The following is a 19,455-nucleotide window of genomic DNA, read 5'->3' as shown; positions in this document are numbered from 1 at the left end:
ACTACTCATTTGAATTTCTCATTCCAGAATAATGTGCAGTTACCTGATGACTCCAGCCCAGCAAAATGTTTGTTAGTTTTCAAAATTCCCCAAGTTCCTCTTCCTTTTGCTAAATTTTACTGGCTATCTATTTATGTACCATACAATATGATAGAACAAAACTAGAGGCTTTTAGAGCCAGAAGCCTTTTAGAACTGACTGTTGAACGTATGTCACAGGCAAAGCAATGTCTCCAATACTTAATATGCTAGAGGTCTTAAGGGACTTGCTCAAGGTCACACACCTGGTTAGTGAATAAAGCAAAACTAGATTCAGCCTCTGGAGTTCTGGTTCCGTGGCAAGTGTTTCTCAGTTGCTGCTGCTAGTTTAGCATGGAAGACCTGGAGAAAAGAGGTGTTGATCGTCAGTGCTCCACTACTGAGGACAAATGTAGCTTCACTTAATCAGAATTCAGTCCTTCATTGAGCAAAATCTCAAAGTGACATCTACTGGAATACCCAGTCTCTATGGAGAAATTTAATTAAACTTCAGTCCCTTTATTCCAACACAAATATTGTGAGGGAAAACAACTCAACTCCTCTGACATTTTTGCAAATAGGTTTAGTGGAATCTATTCTGTTTACACTTACTGACATTTGTTTTTCACTCAATTATCCCACATGGTTATTTTTTTTTCTTTTCATAATTTATTGCTAGCAACTTAGCCATAAGAATAAATACAAATAATTCCTTTCTTTGGTACAAGCAACAGAGCTTAGATTCATAATAACTGAAGAGAATAAACACTCATTTTTACCCCTCCCCTTTCCTTTTCCTAATAGTTCTGGTTTACTTATTAATCAGACTAGTGACATAATCAGATTCCAACCAGGAAGAATTTAACCTCAAATGCATCAGAGGTTTCTCCTCACATGGCCCTAAAACTTTGGAAAATAATACAGTATATCTGATTACTCATCTGCCAGATAACTAAATATGACAAGGATTTTTTAATCATGTACCCATTTCCAATTTTTGCACACCTTTATTTTGAAACTGTGCAGTCTAAAAATTTCAGAAAGCTTTCATTGCAAAAATTCCTATTCCTTTTTTTAATCCATGAAGTGTCATTGACTAGACATGAAACAACTAATTTTTAAAAGGATGAAAAATATGCAGTGTAGAGCAGTACTGCTGAAACTCTACCATGAACATGAAAGCACCTGGAGATCATCATAAAATGCAGATTCAAATTCAACAGATGTGGAGTGAGGCCTCAGAGTCCACATTCCTAACAACTTCTCAGGCTAGACCTTAGTCTGCACTTTAAATGGAGTGTAGAGAAAAAGGACATTTATTTTGGAGCTGAGGAGAGCAGGATGGAAATCCAACTTCATTGGTTCCTGGCCATGAGAACTTGAGAGAGCCCACCCCTCCCCCAGAGCTTTCCTTTCTTCCTCTATAACACTCACAGCCACACCACTATCATCAGCCTTGATCCACTGCGACAGACTTCATCATGCCCTTTATCCTACTCCATGTCAGGCTACCCGTACACTCCCAGGCTGCCTGTAACGCCCGCAATTGAATCCCTGTGAGCCTCTGTGAACCTATTCTGTCCCCTTTTCCCATTTCTCCCCAAGTTCTGAAATTCTTCCATTCTATCCTCCAAAACTCAGTCAGCCATCAGCAAAATCCCCTATGTCAATTCTCCAACTACCTTCTGAATGCATTTTTTCCCCTTCACGCATTAAGAGAAACCTGGCTCTCCATTGAGGAAACTGCCACTACTGCAGTTGCCTTAGTGATGTTTAGTTTCCTCTGGTTCTCACAGTACTAGGTCTAGAAGTAGAGAACATGTCCTTGGTGCTCCTTATTGCTACTTTCAGACAATTTTCCAATTCTTCCTCATTCCTAAAAACTGCCCATTTAGGATTTCTGTCATCAGATTATATCATCACCCATGACTCCTCGTTGTTGTCACAACAACCTAGTCATCCCATGGTTATTACCCTAGACTTCGTTTCTATCAATAACTGCATCTTCTCTTTAGTGTCAATTGCATGCATCCTACTCTCTGACAACACGTCCTATCATTTCATCCTATTCTGTCTCTATTCTGTACCCCATACTTTCATACCATTGATGTTACTAAGCCATTGATCCTACCATCTTTTCAGTGGTTTTCATCCCTTCAACATCCTTATTTCCCTTCCTTTCCAACTTAAATTTCATTGTCAATGATTATTGACTCCCTTGCCTCTCTACAGTTTTACTGCTCTTGCTTTCCAAAACTATAATATTATCTAAATCAAATTTCTGCCTGCTCCAAACATTCCTCTATGCTAAACATGGTGGAGAAAAACACAAACCAGGACAACTGGTCTTGCTTTAAATATTTGACTCTCTACCATTCATACCAAATATCTCTAGTCTATGCACTTTTTTAATCATGGAGGTTGACATTTTACACTGTCTCAAGTTCTCAATACCTCTCCTCACACTGTTATCATCAGCTGATAGACTTGTTTCCTATTTTACTGAGCAAAAAACTGGATGCAATAAAAAAAAAAAAACCAATGTCTACATCCTTCCAACAACAGATCTACCCACATGCCTATATCAGCAAACATCATTGCTTTCCTGCCTGTTACCATTGTTGAATTGTCCAATGGTCTAATAAAAAAAATCAATCTTTATACTTATGCACTAGGTATTTCCTCTCACTAATTCAGCCCAGCCAAGCCTGCAGATAGCTAGAGCCGTGGCCAATACCTGAATGTAACCTAAGAGACCCTGATCCAAATTCCAAATTTCTGACCCATAGAAACTATGAGTTAAAAAATGCTTATTGTTTTAAGCCACTAGTTTGTGGGGTGATTTGTTACACAGCAATAAACATAAATGAATTAATGAAATGACAGATCATAAGATCAACATCATATCTACTAGCTAATTAGGAAGGATTTACAAACCAGTCAACTGAAGAACTAATTTTCACATACCAGGAAGGGGAGTTACAGTATGTAGTTCTTCTAGATAATAGGGGCTTATAAGGGAAGTCAATAAGGAGTGAAGCTTCATATAAAACTGTAGAGTGTGAGTAAAACATCTTTCATTCTTCTGAGCCCTAGTGGGAAAGCAAAAGAAAACTCTCTAGCCAAAAAGAATATTTGACAATTATGAATGCCCACTCTCCAGGCAGAGTTAACATCCATTTTCAGTGCAGTAAGGTGGAAAGAGAGGTCCTAATATCTGTGGGGGGGGGGGGGGGGGGGCCTCAGGAATGCTGAGTCATTTCTTGCCTCTCCTGAAAATGAACAGCATTTACATTTGTTAGTCCTAAAGAATACAATAGCAGCAATTTGGGCAGATTTCTGTCAGTGCTGCCCCTTTCTCATGGGGCCTACCAACTTGCACGATTTTTTTTAAAGATTTTATTTAATTATTTATTTATTCATGAGAAACAGAGAGGTAGAGACACAGGCAGAGGGAGAAGCAGGCTCCACGCAGGAAGCCTGACGGGGACTCGACCCGGGATCTCCAGGATCAGGCCCTGGGCCCAAGGCGGTGCTAAACCGCTGAGCCACTTGGGCTGCCCAACTTGCACAAATTCTTATTGGAGTGGCATGCAAACCAGAAGCAGACAGCATCACATTGAAAGCAACCAAGTGTTTAGAGGTCAGGTTGCCCACTCATCATTAATGGCCAGATATTCAGGGCCTGGAGCTCCCAGGTTAAAAATGACCCACCATGCCCTTTAAATCACAATTAAAATATCAATGACACTTTCACATTTGTAGCTAATATGGAGTCTAAATTCAAGCTCCTATTTGATGAAGAATTCCTCAGCTAGTTTTATATCTAAGCCCATAGATTTTAAATTTAGGAAAAAGTTTAATGACCATCAGGGAAAGAAGTCTCATTCCAAAGTAGTTTTTTGCTTGCAGAAATTCCTACCAAAACGCTTAAGAGTATCTATCTATTGATAAATTGATTAGTAGATGCATAGATAGACACAAACACATTTAGTTAAATTCATGTAAGTATAAATTTTTTTAATTTAGCAATAAAAGGTATTTTGCAAAACATAAGTAGAAAAGTATCAACTAATTAAATAATGTTTTCATTTTTAAAAAAACTTTTTCCTCTACCGGCAACTTCAAACCAAGACACAGTTCTCCTAGGTTTTACAAAGTATCCAACAATGAAGGTAATCAAATCTTACACCTATAGTTTAGGTGTTCCAATAGAAAAGTATAAAAATTTTAAACATTTTGTTTACGGAAAAGATGCATTTGAATATCCAGTATTCTAAGTGAAAGATCTTTACTACCATAAAGCAGTTGATGTTTTCATATAATTTGAATGTACCCAATATTAATTATATTTGTGGCCATGATTAATACAGAAGCTATCAAGCCATTTGTACTAACTCATATAAAATGTGCTCTTTGAACTTCATCTTTCCTCTAGCTACACTCACTCCCATGATGATCTCATCGAGTTACTTGGCTTTAAACATCATCTATACACTGATGATTCCCAAATTTATATCTAGAGCCAGACAGCAACTCTGAACTCCAGACTCATATATCCAGCTGCTTGTTTGACATCTCTATTTAGAGACCTTACATGCATTTTACATTTATCTTGTCCTAAACCAAACTTCTGATCTTTTCTCCCAAACCTTCTCCTCCCACTGTCTTCTCCATCTCAGTAAATAGGAACCCTATCCTCCCAGTTACTCGGGTGAAAATCTGGGAGTTATCCTTGACTCCTCTCTTTCTTTAACACCTGACATCCAATCTATCAGCAAATCCTGTCAATTCTACCCTCCATATCACTCAGAATATGACTACACTATCTCCACTGCCACTGTATTGATCCAAGGCACCATCATCTCTCACTTAGATTACTCAAGAGCCTCCTTACTAGCCTCCTACCCCTGTCCTGCTCCCTATAATCTATTAGATACACAACATTCAGAAATTAACACACAAGTAATTAAGAAAAGCATGTCATCACTTTGTCTGAAACCCTAAAATCGCATCTCATTTCAGGAAACTAAAAGCCAATTCTATAGGGTCCTACATAATCTCCACATCTCACTCTCTACCTCCTCTACCCTGTTACCTCTCTAACTCATATCCTGGTATTTTCCCCATTGTTCACCCTATTTGAGTTGCTCTGGCCTCTTTATTGTTCCTGGAACACTCAGGGCCTTGGCAGTAGCCCATCCATTGTCTGGGATGCTTTTGATCCAGTTAACACATGGCTCATTCCCTTACTTCCTTCAAATCATTGCTGTACTATAACCTCCTCAGGGACTCCCCTATTGAAAAAGTATAATCCCTACCCTCCTCAACAATACTATTCTCCTTTTCTTTATTCATCTCCATAGCCCTTCTCATCTAACAGTGTAAATATTTTATTTGTTTGTTTTCTGTTTCCCTTCACAAGAATGTAAACTTCCTGAGGGAAAAAACTTCAGTCCATTTCATTAATACTATATAGCCAGTTCTTAGATTATGCTTAGCAAAGGTAGGCACTCGATAAATATTCACTGGGGCACCTGAGTGGCTCAGTCCATTAAATGTCTGCCTTTTGCTCAGGTCATGATCTCCAAATCCTGGGATTGAGCTCCTCTTCCAGATCCCTGTTCAGCAGGGAATCTGCCAACCTCTCTCCCTCTGTGCCTCCCCGCTCCCTACCCTTCCTCCACTCCTGCTTCCATGCCCGCACTCCCTCTCTCTCAAATAAATATATAAAATCTTTATTAGAAAATTAAATAAATAAATAAATACTCATTGAAAATATGAATATTAATGAACTGGAAAACTACTAGCACAAATATTTTATTATTAATAGTTCAATAGTCACTATTCTAACTAGTACAATGAAAGCTCAATACAGTAGTATTCATTCCTCCTTGCAACAAACATTCTTTATCATAACGTTAAATACCTAAGATCTTTTTCACCTTGACCTTATGAATTTTTGCAGCAAACCTAAGCTCCAAAGTCATGACTTTTTCTGAAAACATTGGTTTCTGAATATATCAATATCTTCTCACATCTGAAAATCTCGTTAGAACTGATGATCATATCACCATTTAAAACCAAAGCACACAGTATGTGTGAGTTTGAACCCCCTCACTCCTCCACCAAATGAAGCCAGAGAAATATTTTGCAAGAACTGAATGGTTATAGAATAGAGGTCTACAAACTGTGGCCTGGAGACTACTAAAGCCAGCCAGGATTGCCAGATAAAAACAGAATACTTAGTAAAATTTGAATTTCAGATAAGCAACAACTTTTTTTTTTGTATAAATGTATCCCAAATATATACTAAATGCTAAATCTGGAAACTTTAAATCTGGCCCACCACCTGTTTTTGTAGAGCCTACAAGCAAAGAATGGTTTTTCCATCTTTAAATGGTTGGAGAAAAATTAAAAGAAGAATAATATTTCATGGCAAGTGAAAATTGTATGAAATTCAAATTTCATTGTCTATAAATAGTATTTGTTATTGGAACACAGACACTTGTTTTCTTACTCTTGGTGGCCACTTTCACATTATGGCAGCATGGTTGATTATTTGCAACAGAGAACATATAGCTGCAAAGCCTAAATATCTAATGTCTGGCCCTTTACAGAGAGTTTACCAACCCCTGTTGTAGAATATTTACTTTTATACTTCTCCTTACCAAAAGCAAACCAAAGTAACTTCTTTCCCTTTAGAACTCTCTCCACACAGGAGTACTTCTGTTACTTTATCATTATACTAGAAAGAAAAGTATGAAGCAAACTGAGAAGAGGCAGTGTGATGAAGGTTGTGGGCTGTGGATCCCCACAGAGTTGAATATGAATCCTTTCTTCACCCATCAGAGCCTGAGTGAGTTGCTTACATGGGGGCCCTATGAATGCCATCACACAGGGTGGCTATAGGGTTAGGAGATAAGGATTAAAAGCTTAATTTTAAAGGACAAAAAAGGATCAATTTCTAGACTATACCAGAAGATATGATTGTCAGAAGAACAAAAAACAGAGAAAGAAGAAAAGTGAAAAGACAAAAATTGAGATGAGGAGGACAGACTTCTTAATCACTCACAAAGAGGTAAGCTAAAGTGAAAAATATAGACTTTACCTGGATTCAAGCAAAAATATCATGACCAAAATTAGAGAAGTATGGTTAGATTTATTTGGGCTAAGGCAGCAGTAAAACTCTTTTCAAGGTAAGTAAATCTTGGATTGCATCTGCTCAATATACATAAATGATATAAACCCCACTTGCAGAGTCATATGTTTGGAAGGAAAAGCTTTTCATGTTGCTTTTAGTATGAGGGAAAAGGAGAAAAGACATAGCGACATTTACATGGCTGTGGAATCCCCCCAGGTTCTCAAAAGCACCACCAACATAGAAAATAGCATCCACAATTTCTTCAGCCATTCTCTCCAGGAAATATTTTCTATTTTGGTCCCTGGGTTAAAGTATCAAATCCCTGTTTTTAAGGTCTAGAAATATAAGAAGTATATAGGTCCCTGTTTTTAAGGTCTAGAAAAATATGAAGTACATAAAATAAAGGGACAGCATATAAGGTTTATCAAATAATTGTATCTGTGACCCATGACCCAAGGCAGTGGTTCTCAACATGTGAGCCTCACATGTAGACATTCCCCCAAACACAACTTCTGACACTAGATATAGTGCACTTCACTCCTCCTAAAAGGCGTATCAGCATGGGAGAGAGTGAGAGTGATGTTATCACAGAGATAACCTTGAGGTTGTTCTAAATATATTTTCAAATGTAAATTATTTGCAAGCTTCAGTACTTCAACTGTATTTGGTAACAAATACAATGACAGCCTCACTTCTGACCTAGGTCATAACACTGTAATTGAATAGTACTGTTTTATGCCATTTCCCAAGAATAAAATTATTCTGACATATAGAAGTCCATACTAATATTGATCATGGTAATGCCTGTAATCAATCCCCAAGGTTACTTCGAGAATTTATTTTTGAAATTGATTTTTGTTCACAATATAAGTTGATGTGCTTCACAGCTGATGGGAAATTGATTTTTGTTCACAATATAAGTTGATGTGCTTCACAGCTTCACAGCTCCACTCAGAGCTGGAGAAGACACTCATTAATTCATTCATTAGTTCATTTGTTCTCAGCATGAAGCTCGCATGCTGAGAACCACTGACCAAATGTGATAGACTACAAATAGAGACATTTAAAATATTTCAATCAACCAATATGTAAGGAGATCCTACTCTTTGCCAGTTACAGTTCTGGGAATAAAGATGAACAGTGAAAGCCCTGGCCCTCTGGGATCTCAAAGTCTAGTGGAGGCAACAGACAAAACAATTTCAATGTAGTATGATTAAATAAAATGGTAAACATAAACAGAGTACATTATGAGTTGAGGGAAAATGAACTGAATCAGTAAGGGAATGATTAGAGAAAGCGTTGTAAGAGAGATAATACATTGAGCAGCTGCCCACCATCAGTAATACTGGGTTCTGCAAGCCATAGATAGTTGTTAAAAAAGTAGTATGGTGCCGGACATAAGTGAGCTCACAGTCTAAGATGAAGGCCAAATCCATTAACTAATCTCAAAAGCAAATGGAAAGTCAGTGAACTATGTTGGTGCCCTTAACTCTAACCAGGCCTCTCACCTTCACAAACCTGTATTCTCTTGCTCCTCTGTGGCTGGTTACTTTAAGAAATAACTTCTTAGCAAAAAATTCTCTCCCCGATGGGAATGGCCACAAACATAAGTATAGGATATGAGAGGCCACATCTTTATATGACATCGGTCCCCTAGAAATAGCTGATTGTTCCAGAAGTAGATATCTGACCCAAACTGGACTATTCAATGATCTCTTATTAAAAGTTGAAATTCTAAACTGAGATGCACTAGAACTTGGAGGCCAATCACATTAATGGCAATAGCTATAAAGAACAATAACAAATCCCTGACGCATAGGAGACCCATCCTGCTTCTACTCTTTCCACATGTTGCTTATTGGGCTCCTTTCAATTCTGTAAGACTTCTAATTCCCTTCCAACTGCAGAGGTCAACTAGAGTCAATTCTTATGCATATAGACCAAGAAACCTTGACACATGTTCCTTGATACATGTCCACATAATTTCCCAACTCCTGTACCCAGTCTAACTATATTTCCCTGTGATCAAACAATCTGCTGAGAGATTAGTTGCTCATAAAGTTTAGTATGTTATCTACCCTCCAGAGAGGTAATAGTTTGGGGGGACTTGTGAAGATACAATGTTGGAATCCAGAGAATTTATGGCAGGGGTATTTCAGGACATACTGAACCATGATAATCCTGTAATGGAGATATTTGGACATACAGAGAATTATCATTAATGCCCCTCAAATTCCACCAAATATGGTTCCAAATCTGTCATTCACATAACCAAATTTACACAGCTAGTATATGACAAAGCCAAAATTTGAAATCAAATCTGACCATTTTCAAATTTCATATACTTTTGATACCATAGATGTTATCTGTTAATGCCTATTTTCATTCTTCCTTTAAATCAGTGCTTCTCACTACGTGTTGTGCTATATGTTGGGAAACTGAACTTCAATCAATCAATCAATCAATCAATGATTCTCAACTGGGGGCAATTTTCCACACACATGCCCAGAAGACTTTGAGCAATGTCTCAAGTCATTTTTGGTTGTTAAAACTGTGATGTGCAACTAGTATCCAGTGGGTAGAAGCCAGAGATGCTGCTAAATATCTTAAAATGCACAGAACGCACCAACGACATTAATTATATTTCCCAAAATTCCAAGGGTGCTGAGGTTGAAAAACTCTGCTTTAAATCAAACAAATAAATTTTCTGAAGAACGTTTGATTCAAATGTACAAAAAGAATTAAACAAAAATTCCATTCTATGCAAGATATTAGAGTTGTATGTAGTCACTTATTAAAAATTTATTGATGTAAAAACTATTTCTATTTTTAAATAGGAAAGGCATGCTTCATAACAGTTATGTATAATATGATCTTATTTTGTAAAAAAAAAACAGTCTATATATGCATGAACATGGGTTCATTTACATGTAGGAAGAGAACTGAAAAACTATAATACCTCTAAATTAGTAGTGTCTAGCACTAAAGAGAAGAGAGATTATTAAATGATTTGTTTTTCTCTTTTTTCCTTGAGATGCATTTCTAAATTAAAAGTTATTAGTTTTCATTTTAAGATATAACTCTACTTGTCAGCCTCATGCCTGACATCAGCTGGTTCAGATTGGTTCCTACTACCACATATCTTGCTTCACCCACCTACATACTCAAGAAAAGAAGCACTGTTTCATTAAAAGAGGCTCAGAAATGGCACCTTTGTTTATGAGGTTCTGGTGCATGTGTGAAAACATCCATTACATTCATTCAAGGCCTCATATTTCCCCAAACTTCTTTGCTTTGTACTTAGGTAACTTAGTCCTAATTCATGCTGTGACACCCCCACATCACTCTTCTTTCTGCTACTGAGTCAGTTCTTGTTAAGATCGACTTATTTCTGAATAAGCCTTAGATGAATGAAACATCTTTTACAGCTCCAACTCCTCCACTTATAGCACTTAACTGAGGGAATGGAAGAAGAATTTTAGAACCTAAAACTAAAAAAAAAAAAAAAAAATCATTAATGGAAACACATTTTTTCCCAAATAGTCCTAAGCACTCATAAAATTGACCCTCATATTCCTTCTAGATTTGTTTCATTCATCAAGCACAATAGCCATAATATATGTCTTCTTTCTATTCCTATCAAAGCCACAAGAAAGACGGATTTGATCTTCATTTGGGAAGTTAACTGACTAGGATGGGTCAGTCCAGAACTACTCTCTTTCAGGTGCTAGAGACAAACTCCTTTGCTATAGTTACATGCATTTTTAAAAATATAGACAACTGACTAGGGAAAACTCTCTTTTGGGGGCAAAGGAGCAACTTTTCAGTAGCTGAAAAGCATTTTTTATAATTTTCCTTATTTGTTCTGTGTTTGTTACTACTGCAAAGACATTTTAATAAAACTCAGAATAAAATAGAATGGCACATCAAATTAAATTATATTCCAAATAGTTCCTTCTCTTTCCCACAATACTTCCTCTGATCATTTGAATGCACTGTACATTCTCAAGACCTTGCCTCTAAACAAGGTCTTTCTTCCAGTTCCTGCACACCTCAGTAGAACATGTGTATGAGTGTGTGTGTAAAAATGTATGTATGAATATGTTTGTGTATGGGTATGAGTTTGTGTGTGTGTGTGTGTGTGTGTGTGTGCGCGCGCACGTGTGTTTATTCCGGATGAATGGAATAAGACATTTACTGAACATCTTAAAACTGAGGCTGGAAAATAATAGTAGATACTTTAAAAATATGTGTTGAATGAATGATCAATGAATAAACAAAGTCCATAGCATTTTAAATAAAACTTAAAAGTGATATATTGTCCTTCTTCTTGATAAGTTCATACCTTTGTAAGAGAGAGTACTTGCATCACCAACAACTATTCCTGAAAATTTGCACTATCTTCACCATTTCAATAAACACATTAATTGCTTGAATTGGAATCTTGCTTTTCCATGAAGGTATCAACACATTTGATGTGTTTTTGCTCCTGACAGAATGATTTTTTTAAAAAAAACTCTATCTCACTGAGAAATTAGTCTGCTAATACTTCTTTTTGATTATAAGTAATTAAGTATTCTATATAATCATGGGAAGGTATTACTTTTAGCTGAACTGAAAATAGAATTATAATGAAACAGAAAAAAAAGAAACAGAGATGATAGATTTCATTTTTAAATGATAAGAATGACTTATTGTTGAGTTAAACACAAGTTACTTTTACATGTAGTAAAATGCAAACTGTTTTAGCTCCCATACATGGCAATTTCTATAATTAAGTCTAATTAATTTATCTGGCAATTGTAATTAATAACCTCTGTCCTACTGTTTCAGGAAATTTCATCCACAAAAGGCATTGGTCAACTATTCATCACAAGTAATAAAAGCTTTCTTTCATGGAAAGATCTTTTAAAACAATTAGCAATTAATGAAAAGTATGCAAGTACCCAGAAATTGCAAATGCTCAATTTCAAATGATATGTTCCTTAGCTATCCCATCAGCAAAAGAAGCAGTTTAAAAAAATAAATAAATAAATAATAAATAAATAAATAAAAATAAAATAAAAAAGTAGTTTATTTTTTTAAAGATTGTATTTATTTATTCATGAGAGACACACACACAAAGAGAGAGGCAGAGACACAGGCAGAGGGGGAAGCAGGCACCATGCAGGGAGCCCGACGTGGGACTCAATCCCGGGTCTCCAGGATCAGGCCCTGGGCTGAAGGTGGCGCTAAACTGCTGAGCCACACAGGGCTGTCCCAAAAAGTAGTTTAAATCTAAAAACTGATTGGTAAGAAAAATTACAAGAAAGAAATTAATTACTCATGTGTAAAATTCAATATAAATGCTAGAAATGTAAATTAAAATAATAACATCACAAAACAAGTAGAGAAAGAATACATTAAGAGCGTGTAATAGAGTTTTATATTGACTATATTCAGTTTTGTCTCTAAACTCAAAGTGAATAGTTTATATATCTCATAATTTATATAATCTCATGCTCATATTTTATGTTTATCAGAGAAAAGTTGATCTATAGAAAATTTGCCTATATAAACTGCTCTATGTACTAAAATTAGATTTTTTATTTGATGAAATAATCATTTCTCAAGTACTGGAAATACTTCCCTATTATCAAAGTAATTTTCACCTCTATTAAAGGACCTTCTTAGGTTTGGATTACAAACATATGTTTGTATTATACCAGAAAATTTAACTGGATAATTTTTTAAAACTGAGTCACTATCTGAAAAGATAGTGATAGCATTGTGATAGATCTACATAGAAAACAATTTCTACTGTTCTCTCTGACTGTTTCTGCAGTATCCTGAGTCAAGACCTCCTGTTGACCAATTCTCACACCAGCTCTATTAGTCAGTTCTAAAGGGTTCCCTTCTGGTTCAAATCCATTAGCAATCCCTAAATTTCAACAAAAATAAAAATTAGGTGATGTTATTTGTCAGAAAATTACTCAACAAACCAGACTTTTGTTCAATGATGAATTATTTTCTGTGATGGATAATAGTTTGTCTAATATGCTACTCATTAAGATATACCTTGTATCTTAAATATTCTTGTATCTTGAATTTTATCTTATTCAGCTCATTTTGTCCATTCATCTTCACAGATCTGAGTTTAAAGCTGTTTTCCGGGATCCTTGGGTGGTGCAGCGGTTTAGTGCCTGCCTTTGGCCCAGGGCGCGATCCTGGAGACCCGGGATCGAATCCCACGTCGGGCTCCCGGTGCATGGAGCCTGTTTCTCCCTCTGCCTATGTCTCTGCCTCTCTCTTTCTCTCCATGTGACTATCATAAATAAATAAAAATTTAAAAAATGAGCTGTTTTCCCCCCTATATGGATAAGCATGTCATCTGTAATGAAGACTCTGTTAGGGTATTGTCACAGACATTTTTGTCTACCACATACCTCATCTTAGATGTCTGCTCTGTAATAGGTCTTCCTGACACTCCTCTGATGACAGAACATCAACCCACAGAGGAAAATGAGATTATCATTCCATGGACAAGCATCACTAACGGAAACTGTAGAAACCAAAACATGGAACACCAAGAATAAAAACAGTAAGAATAGTTTCACATGTTGTATATGACATGCAAAATATAGCATTTGTTCTTACTCTTATTAAAATGGAATATTTTCCTTCACTTGATCAATGCTAATGAGCTATAGTTAAGCCACAATCTTTTGTGACATGTGACATGTCTCTCAATAAAAGGAAAAGTATATCATAAGCCTACTTCTTAGCTGTGACATGCTGTCTAGGCTCTGGTATGCCTCAAGTTGGAAAATATGCCTTTCCCTTCACAAAGAGAAATACCACATGCCACAAAGACTGTGAACCCTGTAGGGGTACTAACTCATGGTTTTCTGAAACTGTAAACTACCTGTTTTTAAATCATATGTTATTAATATATTTTTATTCAATTTTCTTTATTTAATTTTTTAAAAGGCATCCTTCTAATAGCAATTTATTTAGTGTTGGGATAATTCCAAATAACTGCTATTTCTTTGACTACGATATTTTATTTTTAAATCTCAGGTAACATGTCCTTGAGGTGAATTGCTACAGCTCTCTAGCTATCTTCAGACTTTAGACTGAATATCTAAAGCAGTGATTCTCAAACTTGTCTTCACATTACAATCATGTACGAGATTCAAAAATTTACCAATGCCTATCTTCCACCCCAGAGATTGAAGATTAACTGGTCCCAATGCGACCAGAGCTTAGAAATTTTTAATATATGCTAAGATTATTCTAACATCCAACTAACTTCAGAAATCACTGGTCTATAGGAATATTGATTAACATACCATCATGTGGATATTAGATAATATTTACTATCATCATTGTCTGAAAAAGTCAGAGAATGATAATCAGACTAATTAACCTTACCAGTAATTGTTACCACATATTAAAATACCAAGCATTTTACCAACATTTTATCTAATCTTCACAACATTCTAGCAAGATAGATATTATTATTCTTACTTCACACATGGGGGAACTAAAGGTCAGAAAGTTTAGGTTGTTTGCCCAATGCCATCAACTAATAAATGGTAGGGCTAGTATTTGAATCCATGTCTGTTTGACACTAAAAGACTTATTCTTTCCACTATGCTGTAATTTTCAGTAGAGGTGATATCACCTCCAAGGAAGTAAAAATCAAAGGAAGTGAAGATCAAAAGATTCTTAGATACTATAACGGGTTTTGGCTCTCCAAATTTCAACTTCACTGATGAAATTTTATTCTTTAATATTTAATTTCTCTTACTGAAAAAAAATTAAATTTAATTTTATTTTTCTACTTAGGATGTTAAGAATGAAAAAAAAAAATTGAGAAACACTATACTATACCATACTCTGCCTCCAACTATTTTGGTTAACAATTAGTTAACATGTATATTACTCACATACCACATACATATTATCTACTTATCTACATTATATAGAATACCTGTAGAGAAAATGGCTCTCCCCTCAATTTTATAATTCCCAAGTTGTACTTATAATTGAAAAGAACCACAGTATAAACAAAAATATATATGTTATAGGTACCCAAGATGCTAATGATAGGAGAGGAAGTAGTAAGTCCAAAGAGTATTATCAATCAGTCTTCATGAATGTCTGTTATATATTATATACAGCATTATAACAGTAGGTTGTTGGTTCAAAAACTTAAGAATTTCCTGGGTGAAATCTGAAACTGGCCCAGTGCGTGAAAGGTAAGCAGAGACACTGCCTCTCTCTCTGTGTGTGTGTGTGACTATCATAAATAAATTTAAAAAAAAAAATTAAAAAAAAAAAAGAAAGGTAAGCAGAGACAAAAGAAAAAGTCAGACCACTCCAGATTGGTAGGTGGCAGGTTCAGCAAGGGAACTTATAAGGCTTATCTTGGGTGGCCACAAGATGAGTACATCTCTACAGCCACCCACTAGAATCTTAAAAGTTTATATAGAGGTCTTAACTAGATTCAGTCACATAGTCCATCCTGATGGTCTCAACAACACATTACTTTCTCAAGGCTGTTTCCTTGAGGCAGCCTCTGATTCAGGGAAGGCAGGCAGAACACATATTTCAAGTATATGGGAAAGGGTGAGAAGTCTCCAAGAGCCTGGGCCCAACTTGAGGGTCAACTGGTGGTCATGTCCTCTTGATGACCTCCTTCAACATAGGTATTTAATAGGGGTACCTGGGGGGCTCAGTTGGCTAAGCTTCTGCCTTCAGCTCAGGTCATGATCCCAGGATCCTGGGATCCAGCCTAGCATTGGGTATATAATAGGTATATAATAGAGTAAGCTTTCTCTGATATGACATGGTTATATGCTAAATTATTTCAAAGTTTAAACATCTAGAGTCAAGAATCAAATCATTCAACTTTGTATCTCCTATAGCACTGGGTGTCATATAAACTAGTCAATCAACAAATATGTGTGAAATTAAAAAGAAAATGGGATTTCCATCACCATACCATCACACAATCTGATACACACAATAATAAAACAATTTTAAGCAAATTTTAATTAGTCTTTATTGGTTCAGAAGACTTTTTTACTTTCTTTAGAATAATTCATTTTAATACATTTATATTCTATAACAGAAGAAAGTGTAGCACAGAAAGAGTATCAAACTTTAACTTAATATCTTCTCTTAAAAACTATTAATTTGATTTACCAAGCTGTCACCACACCCCTATGGATAACACATAAAGAGGCATTTGAGGATAGTGGCAAGTGCTCAAATACTGAACTCACTTTGGCTGAAGTCAATGATAAAGGCTACCATACAGCCACCTGAAAGGGCGCCTTTGGGAAAATATATCCTAATTTAAGCCAAAGAGTCAATAACATATATATGCTCATATTAAGGAAACATAGAAAGAAATTGAAATCAATCAGAAATATGGTGTCATAATGCTTATTTGCCCAAGGGAAAAAGGGCTTTAAATGATTTCCTCAAAGGAGTTATTGCTTTAAGAACTAACAATCTAATAATCAAGGAGGACTCCCTTGTGAGGAGCATTCTAGAAAAATACTCTGAGGCTTCCAGCTAGTGCAACAAAAAATATTTGAGAATGTTCCTGGGGGGCAATGACACCAAAAGAGGAGTCATTGTAAGCTATTAGCTGGGAGTTGCTATCCACACCCATGGCCAGTCAACTGTACAGAAGAACAGAATTGAGATAGAAGAGAAAATCCAAGAGGAGCTATCTCTAACCCTTCATGCAGCTAGAGCATCTTTTGTTATTCTTCTGAGAAGAAAATTAGGTCTACCAGAAAACAAAACAAAACAAAAAACAAAAACTAGTTAAATTTGCATTACAGAATTCAAGCCAGTTATTTAGACTCAGAAGGGTAAATTAGAATTCCTATCCCTCGCCTCAAGGGAGTCTGCCCCATCAAAGGAGCTATATGAAGTGGTATCCATAATAATAATAATAACAACAACAATAATAACAATGATAGTATATAACATTTATTGAACATTTGCTGTACGTAAGTCACCATGTTTGGTGTTTATATTCATTTTTTCACTTAAAACTTTCAAAAATCTACTAAGAATTTTTTCTTCTTATATATAAAGAAGTCTAGAGAGTTTAGATCTATATAATGCTAGAAAACAGAATTTGCTTTGAGTTTTCTTGAGTTATAAGCCAGTACTTGAACTTGCAAACAATTCTCTCACAACAACACTCTTTTTCTAACAGCTATTGGTGTTATAGAGAACTTTTGCTTCTTTTGTTAGGGGCAGAAACCTAACTCAAACAGGTAAAGCATAGATCCTATTGAAATGCAGATTCTGATTCAGAAGGCCTGGGGCAAGGCCTGAGGTCCTACATATCTAGCAAATTCCTAGGTGATGTCAAAGACCACACTTTAAGTAGCAAAGCACTAACCTTTCTATGCATTGCCCACATGTTTAATGTGGTAGATGCTCTAAAGCTTAGGACTCACCAACAGGAATGAAGGCAATCTTGCAGGCTTGTCTGAGTATGATGCCTTCTCAGGACCAGCTGTGTCCCCGCCGCAACACTGAAATAGCAGAGGTGTTGCACGTCAAGATCGAGACATATTGGCAGAACTCTGTGATAAAAACACTTTACAATTTCATAGCACCTTTCATTCCAAAGTGTTTCAGAAGCTATATACATTCAGCACCACAGAAAGATGATAGAGGCAGCAGTCTCCATGGGGTGAAGGAGGTGTCAAGGGATGGAGTGGGAGTGGAGGAATAAGTAAGCCAAGGACAGTGGGACATTTCTCTATTAAAGGCAACACAACACCAAAACATTTCCAATGGGAAATAAATCTTAAGGTCCATGTTCAAAGAATGATAATGTATAGGTTAATGTTCAGAATCATTTTCATAGGATCATCTTCTTTCAATAAATTGCCTATCATATGGGTATTCTGTGAGCACAGAGAAAAAGAAAAGAAAATCAGAAATGAGCTAAACAAACAAGAATATTAAAGATATCAGGAAATCTGTAAGGTCTGAATCCAATAACTCCAACTTGTATAGACTATCTCAGAATTCTTAATTAAACAATCAAGTCCTAAAATCTTAGAGGACAGCTTTCCATAATATATTCTCTGGTATGGGAAGTAGCTTTTTGTTTGCAGAGCATTTAGTAAAGAAATGAGTTTTCTAAGTATTACAAAATGTAAACATCTAACTTAACCTTAATGTACCTGGATGACAATGTGGATAGTTTGTATATATTCTGGAAAGGAGGGGAAAAAAGGTCATTTTATGACAGAAGTTGGAAATGGAACTTTTTAATGACTCCTAGAGTGTTTGCCTTTAAAAGAAATCCATTTTCTAGCGCTGCTGTTTCCTATTTGTTACCAGGGACTCTTGGGGGCTTCCAGTGTTGGAAAGAGTTCTATTTTCACTTCTGCTGGCTCCTGTGACTACATCCAGATGATAAATGAGGACCCACAAGCTCCCACAAGAGTTTCAAAGAGTCTGTTCTCCAGGCATTCTGTGGCTACCTGCCAGAGAAGCACATACCAAATTAAAAGGGCGAGGAGAGAAATTCCTTGGTATTTCATATTTCCTGGGGTTTCCAATGAACTCATTGCATTGGTCTTCTCTGTGAAATATTTTAGTAAATGTGCTTATTTATGAACATTCACAAAAACCTCAAGATAACAAGGAAAAAGAGAACAGGGATTCTTAGACCAGAAATCCATCTTACCACTCTTTTTTATTCGCTATCCTCCTGTCTTTTCTCCTCCCACTTTCACTTGAAACAAGGTGGTGAAAACTTTCCTCACCAGCAGATAACAGTGGTCACTCCATCAGGAGAATGTAATCTTGAATCAGAGTTACTGTTTTGTCAGAGAAAAAATCATGCTACTCATATCCCACAAACATGTTTCCTTTAGGAAAAATCATTAAAATAGCCTGTTACTCTTGTGCCCTCACACTGTAATTCTAGGCCACAGGCAAAGTTCCGCTCAAAGGCCTATTTTTATAAATGATGAAAAGTAATGGATGCTTCTGGTTATCTCTCAGAATTTTGTCAGTTTCACAACTAGAAATGATGCTGCCAGGCTCACTCCAAAGGAAGCTGGTGGTGAAGTGTAGGCTTCAGATAAGGATTTACACTGAGACTCTAGCTCCAGAAACTGCACAAAAGATTATAGATATGAGACAGGCAAAAAGAAAGGTGCAGTCATAAAATTAGGTATTGCAATCATGCAGATAAATGAGTATGTTCCATTTTGATTTGCTGTGTATTTGACAGTAGTGCAGAAACAAAACTGATTA

At 36.1% G+C, this 19,455-nt stretch overlaps 1 long non-coding RNA gene across 1 annotated transcript; it reads right to left on the bottom strand.

Annotated features, from left to right (window-relative positions):
- Positions 1 to 335: 335 nt before the first annotated feature.
- Positions 336 to 17,746, bottom strand: LOC129521247 (uncharacterized). The gene is made up of 3 exons (XR_008666783.1): positions 17,634 to 17,746; positions 13,587 to 13,702; positions 336 to 380 (listed from the first exon to the last, which is right to left on the bottom strand). It is a non-coding gene; the product is annotated as an uncharacterized LOC129521247 (long non-coding RNA).
- Positions 17,747 to 19,455: the final 1,709 nt, after the last annotated feature.

Source organism: Nyctereutes procyonoides, unplaced genomic scaffold (assembly GCF_905146905.1).
Source record: "Nyctereutes procyonoides isolate TBG_1078 unplaced genomic scaffold, NYPRO_anot_genome, whole genome shotgun sequence".
Classification (NCBI taxonomy): domain Eukaryota; kingdom Metazoa; phylum Chordata; class Mammalia; order Carnivora; family Canidae; genus Nyctereutes; species Nyctereutes procyonoides.
The sequence above is the reverse complement of the archived record's forward strand: the minus strand, read 5'-3'. Positions and strand labels throughout refer to the sequence as shown.